Consider the following 10,552-nt stretch of genomic DNA (forward strand, 5'->3'; position numbering starts at 1 on the left):
GTGAAGTGGTGCTGGCTCCTACCCTGGGGGTCTTTAAGAGGAGGTTAGATGAACACCTTGCTGGGGTCGTTTGACCCCAGTAATCTTTCCTGTCATAGGAGGGGGTTGGACTAGATGGTCTACTCAGGTCCCTTCCAACCCTAGAAACTATGAAACTATGAAACTATAAATTACAGCAGAGTTAGCAATAGTGTCTACATGTGAAGACACTTATTGTGCAGTAATTTGGTGTATTCTGTGGCAATTAACTGTGGAGTGGTTCTGTGCAGTAATGCACATACAGATGCTGACCAGGAGGAAATTTGTCTGGAGGTAATTTAGCACTGGAGGACTGGGAGGAAATTTGTCTCTTCAGGTGGCCTAAAGTGCACTCTATCTGGGCATGGGTTATGCCCAGGCACTTATTAAAGTGTGCCTGGTAAGGACCAGCTGGCTGGTAAAGGGCCACATGAGCCAAGGGAGGAGCAGGTGGGTGGGTTTCTTGATGAGGAAGGATGGGACTGCCACCACACTCAGCTAAAGGTCCAGCACCCCTGACATGAAGTGTCTGTTTTCCACCAAGCTTGACATGGAAAAGTTATGGAAGATGTGGGTATCATGGGTGCTGCCTGCCCAAAGTGGCCAATGACAGCCTGGAGCCCAACCAAGTGAAAACCCCACTGGCTGTAGTAGGGGCAGTTACCATAGGATGGGCAGGTGATGTGGATGTGGGTCCTATCCAGGTCCCCGATGCACTGTAGGAAGCTCAGGTCACGGAACCCCACCACCTCCAGGGGGTCATGCAACCAGAGCACAGTGTGCCTCAGCATGTCCTGGAGGATGGTCTCCAGGATGGTCTCCCCAGCAGTCACACTGCCCATGCTGTAGAGGTGGCCAGCATAGCGCAAGCCAGTAGGCATAGCCAGCTTTAGCACAGTGATGGCCATCTGGGTATTTACAGGGAAGGGATGCCACATGGTGCTGACCCCAGGTGTGGATGGAGCTGCTCAAGGAGCTCCTGGAAGATGGCCTAGATCATCCAGAATGCCTTCAGTCGCTGCTTGTCATCCTAGGTAGTCTGGATGACATGCAACCACCAGTCCTGGCTGTCCTGGCAGACCCAGAGGGGGTGGGGCTGGAGCTCCAGGAGCACATGGAAAACACTAGTGGTGGCATATTGTTGGTATCCCTGCTGGGTCTGGGCAGTAGCAGCACATGGTCTGGGCAGTAGCAGCATGTTGCAGGGAGCCTGAGACATCACAGTGAGCCTGACCAGGTGGCTGCACCACATGGGGGCCACCAGAGCCAAGACTGACTTGGGTCAGGTGGTGGTCACTGCAGCAGCACAGCACAGCAATCAGAGTGTCCAGCAGGAGCCCAGGGCACTGGATGTTGCTCCTGGGGCCTGGGAGTGGAATAGATACTATGTGGTGAGCACAGGTTCTGGCAACAGAGTCACAGAGTGCTGTGCCAGCATGCTGCAGGCTGCTCCAAGCAGGTGGCCGGGAGCAAGAAGTGAGGTTTCCTTTTAAATATGGCTGCTGGCTGCAGGCAGCGACAGCTGGAGCCTCTAACTCCCCCTGGCTGCTTCAGGGGGATGGTGCAGGATGGGAGGGGGCAATAATAGCCTAGTTCTAGGAGCACAGTGCCTGCACATGTTAGTCCCAAATGCCTGCCCAGGCTGGGTTGACTCCACAGTAAATTATTGTAGAGTCAATCCATCCAGCAGCATTTGCATGTGTAGATGCACCCACAGAGTAGCACAAGTAGAACACAATTTATAACCTACTGGGCTCCCTATAATAACTAGATAATAATCTTTTAATGTTCCTTCAAATACTCCAGTAGCTGTATGTAAAAGCTGGGTTCTGTTAAAGTATTGGGAATTTTACCATTGCCTACATTTGGGCAGGATGTAACTTTGTATGTCTACTACCAACCCTCCCCACCTCCCCAACTCATCCTCTATAATTAATTCTTTTGTTATTGCTAGACTAAAATTGTCAATTATGTAAAGGCCATATCCAAAAAATTCCAAAAGTACTTACATAAATCTTAGATAGAATTTAAGTGCTTGGTTTACTGTATATCAACACCACTCCTTTGGTTACAAAACCATTAAGGGCATTCATAAAAGTGTTCCAGGAGTGTGTGAGGGGTGGGGGCAGGTGCTTTAATAAGAGCCGCTCTGAGAACTGCCCAGTTAAAGCGCCCGGAGTGTCATGTGGATCAGTGTCCCTGCACGGAAAAATTTTTCACTGTAGGGATGGTGATACACATGATGCTGGAGTGTCATGGGGCGCAGTAGTTACAGCATGTGTATCACCATCCCTGCAGTGAAAAATTGTGGCGGGGCCTCTTCAACTAAAGCTCAATTGATAAACTTTACTTAAAGTTTCACTGTTACAGCATGTAATTACTTCACATTGGAGTAGTCTCGCTGCCCTTCTCTAACTCTGCTCTGAGGTCAAAGACTCCAAGATGTTTCAACTTAGGCTTGTGTACATGCTCAGAAACAATTCTGGTAAAAAACCTAGACCCCTCACTCCTGCATGATTTTCTGTTACAATCCAGATCAATACTGAGAGATACCTAGAGTTTGCCCAAGACTTTGACCTCTTAGGCATTTAGGCTGCTTGCAACCTGGAAACATCCCCCCACCCACCCCAAAATGGTACTTTACTTTAAACTTAGCATGCTTCCATGCCAACTCCAGCACGTGCCCAGAAGAGACAGCGTGTGTAGCACCCAGCTTTTCCAATATTTGTGTGGATTGGGTGCTTTAGTGGGGCTTTTTTGGTGCTTTTATCTAACAGCTGATTGAATCAGCTCTGGGTAAAAGCACCAAAAGGTCCCATTGGAGCACCCCAATCTACAGAGATGCTGCAGAACCAAGCTGAAGTAACATGCTGCTGCTTCCAGTAAAGTGCAGGGTTGCAAGGTTTGTTGTTGTTGTTGTTGTTGTTTTGGTTTTTTATTTTATTTTTTTTGGGGGGGGGGGGTTATGTGCCTGTCAGTACCCTCACAGAGCAGCTTAATTATGTTTGATTGATGCTAGCTGTATGAGTTCAATACAAAGTACAACACCTAGTATTCAGGAATGAACATTGTGGTATTGCCCAAAATAACTTACTAGTCAGACCACTTCCTCAGAACTTGAGAAATCGGAGTTTGAGTCCCTGATATTGAGATTATTTCTGTTTGTAATCATTCTTTATGTAAAATGTATAAAATGTCTTGTGAACATGCTCCAAAACTCACTTCTTTTTCAAGTTGGGCCCATATAACTAGGCTAAAGAGTCATGTTTTCCCATGACCAATAAAACTATGCCAAGCAGTCACATGTCAAGGGTTAAAGCCATTTCATGCCTGCATACCTCTGATTTGCCACTAAAGAACTGGCAAGCAGGGACATGGCAAGGGACCAAGACATCTCAGCTGTATCCGTCCTCTGGGGTGAGGAGGGAGATGATGGGAGTAATTCATGGGGATGCTGGAGGGCTGCAAATTGTTTGTTTTATTTCCATGGAGCAGACTGAAGTTACCCAGGGTATGACATAGAGTTAATCCTCACCTGAAGTGGCATAACTTTTAGACCTTCAGAGGGCACTTATCACAAGTTAAAGAGCTTTAACTTGCAGATGCTCATAATTTAAGGTTTTTAGTATGGTCTAAATGTAACATTTAACTTCACCTTAAGCCTTCCAAAACACATTTTATATTGTTTCAACTATCATAGACAGACCTAATGTAGGCTTCAGAATATCCATAAAAAGATCTTTTTCTTTCTCTCGCCATGCTCTGAAGATTGTTTTTTAACCATTAACTACCAGAAGGGTTTTTTGTTCCTTTCATTTTCATGTCCAAACACAAAAACAGGTCCTTCTATTCTATGTCTCCAGCTTCTTTCTCTTAATAGTAAGAGAGCTTTGCGAACCTTTTCTTGGAAAAGTTTACTGTGCATTGCATCCAAACTGTGATAACATCTTCAGTCAATTTAATACACTAGTCAAAGCTTTTTTAAAACAGTGTCTTTGTACCTCTGCTAGACAGATGTCCTCCTAAAATTCAGCTTTTTTAGTGAACTGGTAGACTAAATGTCTCTATTATGATCACACATCTGAGAAAGGGAAATGGACAGAGGTAACATTTTACACATACAGAAGCACACATAGAGTTGTGAAATCACACATATGTTTCTGAGTATGCTTTCTACATCAGCTATAATAGCCCCAAAATAAGATATAAAAACTACTATACAAAAGAATAATGACCAGATTAAAAAAACAAGAGGAAGAAAGTAGGAGAAGAAGCAGAATTTAGGCAGCTAAACAAAACTTACAAAGATTTTGAGCACCCAAATCCAAAATTGCTTTCCAAAAATGTGTAGCAGCTATACCACAATGGAAATGCCTAAATGCATTAGGGAATTTCTTGTTTGATCTTAAAGTTCCCTAGGCTCTTCTCTAGGGCAGGCAAAGTCCAGTTTGCAGGCCAGCAGTGAACTCCATTTCTCAGCAGCCCCCTGCCTGCATGGTGGGGGCAGTTTTCATGGACACCACAGCGGTACCTGCGCTGTGATAGTGCAAGGCTAGGGTTGCCATGGAGACCAGCCTCAGCTGTACTGGCAGAGTGCACAGCACAGCAGGGCAAGGCAGGGGGCAGCTCTGCAACCACTGGGATCTTGTGGTAGGGAAAGCTTGGTCAGGGCCGGGGCAGAGCTGGGTTCTGTAGCCTGCACACTCTGGGCAGCGGCACGCAGGCAGCAGATCATGGCTCTGCCCCACCTCAGGACCAGGCTGTCACCACTGCAGGGGCAGAGCCATAATCCACTACCTGCGTGCCCCTGTCTGGAGTGTGCAGGCTGCAGATCACACCTCCACCCTGGCCCTGGACCAAATTCCCCCGCCGCAAGATCCCAGGGGCTCTGGAGCAGCCCCCTGCTCTGCCCTGCCCTGCTGTGCACCTTTCCATCCCAGCTGGGGTTCATCTCCATGGTAACCCAAGCCTTGCACTAGCACAGTGCAGGTGGGGCTCACATCTCCATGGAAACCGGCCCTAGTCATGCAAGCAGAGGCTGCTGGGAAATGGAGTATGGCTGCAGCCGGATCTGCCATTTTGCCCACCCCTATTCTATAAACTGTCCTGGCCTGAGTAGCTAGGAGTTTCATTTCCATTTAAGCATGTATTAATCATTGTTTCATGTACCCAGGGCCCTGATTCACAAAGGGAATAAGTCGTAGTGAGATTCAGTGCCCAATTTCTGAATTGGAATTTATGACAATGAGTGCTCTTTAAAAGGTCTGGGGAGAGTTAAGCACCTAGACTATGATTCACAGCAGGCAGCATGCTGAGTGGCAGGATGCCTAGGCTAGCCAAAATGAAATATAAAAGAGATCTGCATGTCTGAAAGCAGTTTTGCCTTTGGCTTGGGTTTAGAGACTACTTGTTCCTTTGAGTGAGAAACCTATATGTGACCGGGATTCACAAACTGGGCCTTGAAGCCCCCTTCCAGAATTAGAATCGTCCCGGACCTGGAATGGCAGGCGGGAAGGGGTGGGGAAGGAAGGAGCGAGCCCAGGTGGGCCCAAGCTGACCAAAGGCTCACAAAGACACTCTCATGGACCCGGAGGGACAGCCTTCCATCTTCAGCAACCTCTGTGCAAAAATTAAGTTTATTTCCTACCTATGGGGACTTTTTACCATATTGTACCATCTGTACTTTTCTCAGAGCCTGACTAAGGGACTTTGATCCCAAAATCTTGTAGAAAAGGACAATTTTCTTGTGATTTCCCAGTTGGTCGAATAAAAGGTATCATTTTGGAACCAAGAGTTCTAGTTTTTTGTCAGTCTTCTTTATATGTATTAGTGGCATTTCATTTTAATCACAGAAAAATGTGGATTTTGGATTATGTTGATTACTTTTTTATATCCAAATTTTGGGGATTTTTTTTTATATCAGAGAAAACCAGGATCCATGGTTATCAGGTCACTCTCCTAGCAGATGAGTTGTTGGTTTGAATTCCCTCAGGTTAAAAAGGTCTTGAAACCAGGTCACCCAATCCTTGGGTAAGTGTTCTAGTTGTTAAGATACACAAAAGTATTCAGTATGATCACTGGGGATCCAGGGGGAAATGGAGTCCAGTCATGTAGATGTACAATTAGAGTAGAATCTGAAATGAAGAACAAACCAATGGGGTAATATTGCAATCCAATTCCTGATTTACTTTTGGCTATTGATTATACTGAATTTGTAAAACCAGGCTGTTGAATTTTTATCTTATCATCCATACATTTATTACACTGCTGGGAAAGAAGGAACAGAGCTACTAAATAACTAAAATGATAAGTTTAATTTATGTCTAGACTTGAGGGTTTCTCTTCTCTGAACACACGCTCTAAGGTGCATTACATACCAAGTGTTGAACATAGAAAGACGTTCCTTTGCTTAAGTTCTCTTTCTGAATTCTTCACAATGTGTTAAAGTTAAAACCACCTAACTTTCCATAAAGTAATCATTAACCATTTATATCCTCACACCAAAAGCCCTTTCAAAAGGAATTTTACTTGATTTTGCTATTAAGAAACCCTTGCTCATGATTATCAAGGATTAAATTCGGAGTTAAGTCAAATAGATTGAGGCACTAGGGAAAAAAATTAAAAATTATTTGACTTTCAAAACAAGTTAAATTCTACTAGGGTATTAAACATACTTTTCCTGAAAAAGACACTTGAAATGATCTTTTCTGAACCCTTCTTTTCCATCAACAATTTTTTTTTTTTATAGCCAGATGAATTACAGCCTCTATTCACATGTGAATAAATAATTGCAGGGAAGATTGTGCCTATAGACGTGATCAATATTTGTTTTTGCCATGCCACTGTGAATATTTCTTTTTCTTATTTTGAGCATGAGACTCCCTGCCTGATTTCCACACTGATAATTATTGACACATGAGATTTCTAGTATACAATTCATGTATACCAGAAAAATAAGCAAGTGAAGAATTAAACTGAAGAATGAAATTGAAATGGCTGCAGAAAAAGAGACACTGGATTTCCATTCATAAAGATCCTCTAAAGGAAAACAAAGAGATAGCTTGAAAAAGTGAAAGGAGTCTGAATCTGCAGTGCTTGTATCCTTCAGGCCGTGACTGGAACTCATATGTGGAGGTAGAAAAAGGCAGCAGGATCGGTTTCACAATAACTATAAAAGTTTGCATTATGTATGATCTACCTGATATGTTGTTCTTTGCCTACAAAACTCCTATTATATGCATCTTATTTGTGTTTCTGATATATTCATAATTGAAGACCAATACAGAGGTAAATGTGACACTAAGTTTTCTGATTAGGAATGTTATTATTCATTTTGAGTAGGAAGCTAGAAGAGGCTTAAATGAGTCTCTTGCTAAAGGAACATTTGGGTTCATTAGCAAGTGCTGTGGATTTCCAGACAGATTTCCATATGTTTCCAGCCTTTTTCTTCACAAAAGTAGTAAAGGCAACCCCCTTCTGGAATTGGCGCTCTTAATTGGTTCCAGAAAAACCGAGCACTAAGCAACACTGCATTAAGTGAAACCCATTTCCCCATAAAGTTTAATGTAAATAAATATAATTGGTTCCTGTTGTCCTGCTGGCCCTGGCCCTGGCCTTGCTGTTCCCGACAAGGCACTGCATGGACTCTGCCAGGGAAGACATCAGCTTCTCCTGTGGCCTCATTGTTCTGTGGCCGTAATGACCCCTGCCAGCCTGCATCTGCTGGCCACCAATGCACCTGTGCACAGCCCCAGCCACTCTGCCTGCAGGGCCTGAGTCGGGGACCTGCCTGACCAGGGATTAACATTGGGAAGGCAGTGATTAATGGCGAGCAGTGGGGCTCCGGAAGGTGAGTACGTGACCTGCAGGCCAGGGGCGGGGCGCTCCACGGGTTGGCTCCATTATGGTCCGGGGGAGGGGACACTGCACGTGTCCTTGAGCACTGGCTCGCACCAGCTCAGGCCCTGCACTCCTGCTGGCCCTGGCCTCAGGCTCCATGCTCCTGCCGCCCTGCTGGCTCTGGGCGCCAGCCTGGGCCCCACGCTCATGCCTCTCACCACCCTTTCTCACAGCCACCGCCACTCCTCCCCACACACCAGCTGTTCCAGCACCATGTGCCAGAGTGGACCCTGGGCTCCTGCCACCCTGCCCTGGGCCCCACTGGCCCAGGCTCCATGCTTATGTTGCCCAGCTCTGTACCCGCCCATTCTCACTACCGCTTCTTCCCACCCACTACAACACCATGTGCCACCCCACTCTAGGCCCCACTGGCTGCCACTCATCGCTTCAGTCAATGCTGCTACCACTGCCACTGCCACCACTGTTTCTCTCCACAGTACCTCCCGTGCTGAGCATTATAACAAAATCACAGTAACTGAAACTGGGTTGGTATTTTTAATGAGTGCTATAGTGAAACTGTGGTAAGCGAAACCGCATTAAGCAGGGGTTGCCTGTACAGACATGTAAAGACTTATACACTGATGTAAATCATTTGGAAAGACTGAAAGAAGCAGCTGGGGTCCATGCTTACAGGAGGAGGCCCTCTACATAGATTGTGTAGGGTCAGTTAATTTCAAGGGGTATCCCAATTAATTTCAAATTAATCCCAGTTAATTTCAAGGCGTATCCCAGGGAATTAACTAGTTATATATGCATAACCTGCCTAGGCTTTCCTAATGTGTAGTACGGTAATCAGAATGGTGAGGAATTAGTCTGGCCAGAGGTGAGAGCAGGATTCTCAATTTATTTAAGTTGTTTCTTGATATAAATGCATGAAAACAAAGGGTGACTCTCTCTGAAAAAATGACTGAGCTGACTGCTGCTCCCTCAGTCAGCTACTAAGCCATGAGTCACACCAATATTGCAGCAGACATGATAGCCACTATCAGAAAGTAATCTATGATAGCTACTATCAGGGAGCTAGCTGATGGTAGCTATCATGGGGAGTCTCTCCTGAACCTAATATCAGTTTCTTTAAAATCACAGAAAGAATAACAAGAGGGTGCATGGGTCACAATGGAAGTGTTCACCACTCTGGAGAAAATGAATAGCAGGGACAGACAAGCTATATGAATTGGGTGTATATATTTCTGTAGCAAGAATAATTTTAGCATAAGCATTATTTTCAGGTAGTGTCACTTGTTTTGCTTCAGCTTGTACTGGAGACTTTTAAGGGAACCCCTTTATATTTGGCAACATATCATACACACAGGCAGCAACGTACTTTACAGTGAACCCCCTTACATTTGACAACATATCACTACACACAGGCAGCAACAGATCTTACAGTCCTACTCTCCTCAGGCTTCCAGGCTAAAAAATATATGGTCAGCCACATAGAATATTCATCCTTAAAATCAGTAGATTTTCTAGATGAATACTTTTTATCCGAAAATGTTCAGTATGTGTAAGGAAGGTAGAATAATAAATACTTATTAACCTAATCTATTTATCTAAGGCAATGATTCTCAACCAGGGTGTCACAGCACCTTGGAGATCCTTTAAAGAGTAACACCTAGTAGCACACAATAGTAACATTGTTAGATATGCAAATACTTAGATGGTTTACAATATAGAACCAGAGATTTCAAATAGGAATCCAAAAAAGACCCAACCTGTTGTGGTTTTTCTGCATTGTTTTCAACAGGATCATTGCTATATTTTTTATGTAGGTAATAATGCTAAGTAAAGACATTCAAGAGGCCCACAGCAGAAATGGTCTAACTGTTAAGCTTTTCTTTAAGTAATTTAGGTTGGGAGGAAGCAGAACACATATTAGCCCTTAAGGAAGGGAGGCTCAGAGCCTGCCTGCAAGGCACAGAAGATATGGGTGGCTTTTGCATGCCTCCCAGCATGACCTGCAAGCTCCCCAAGCTGCCAAAGACTCCTGATTGGCTGGTGGGGATAAAATAGTTGCCCATCTGGACCTGATGCTGCAGTGGCTTGTCATGGCATGAATCATCATGGCCATGAGCCACCAGACTGCCATCCCATGCATGACCACCCAGCCTGATCTGCGCACTCCAAATGTACATGTGTGCACGTGTGTGTCCATGCACATGCATGTGTGTGTGCACGTGTGCGCATTCCCCCCCATGCACAACACACATACACAGAACCCAAGCATCCTGGATGTTCACACACAGAGAACCCTGTAGCAGGGTGGCAACCCTAGGGGTGGCCGCAATACCCCTAGGGCCCCTTAACTATGCCAATCATACTTAAAAAGCACCCTCTGTCTCACCTGCCATGTCTTGCTGGTACTATTAGTATTGGGAGGCTGCCCTTGGTCTAATTGCTTGGACACAGTCTTGCTAGACCCCACTGAACCCTGGGGTTTGTAGAGCTCTTGGAGTCCCACTTTATGATGGATGTTTCTGTAAAAGTCTTATTTTATTTCCGTATAACTGCCGTGCAGCACGCTCACATTTATGTAACCTTGTAGTTTTGGCTTTTAATCAAAATGAAAGCTTTATATTTTCCCACGCTTGTATTAAGCTGCACATGTGTATTTTGTAAGTTTCATTTCTTATCT

The sequence above is a fragment of the Crocodylus porosus genome, unplaced genomic scaffold (assembly GCF_001723895.1).
Source record: "Crocodylus porosus isolate Cpor-Errol unplaced genomic scaffold, CroPor_comp1, whole genome shotgun sequence".
Classification (NCBI taxonomy): Eukaryota; Metazoa; Chordata; order Crocodylia; family Crocodylidae; genus Crocodylus; species Crocodylus porosus.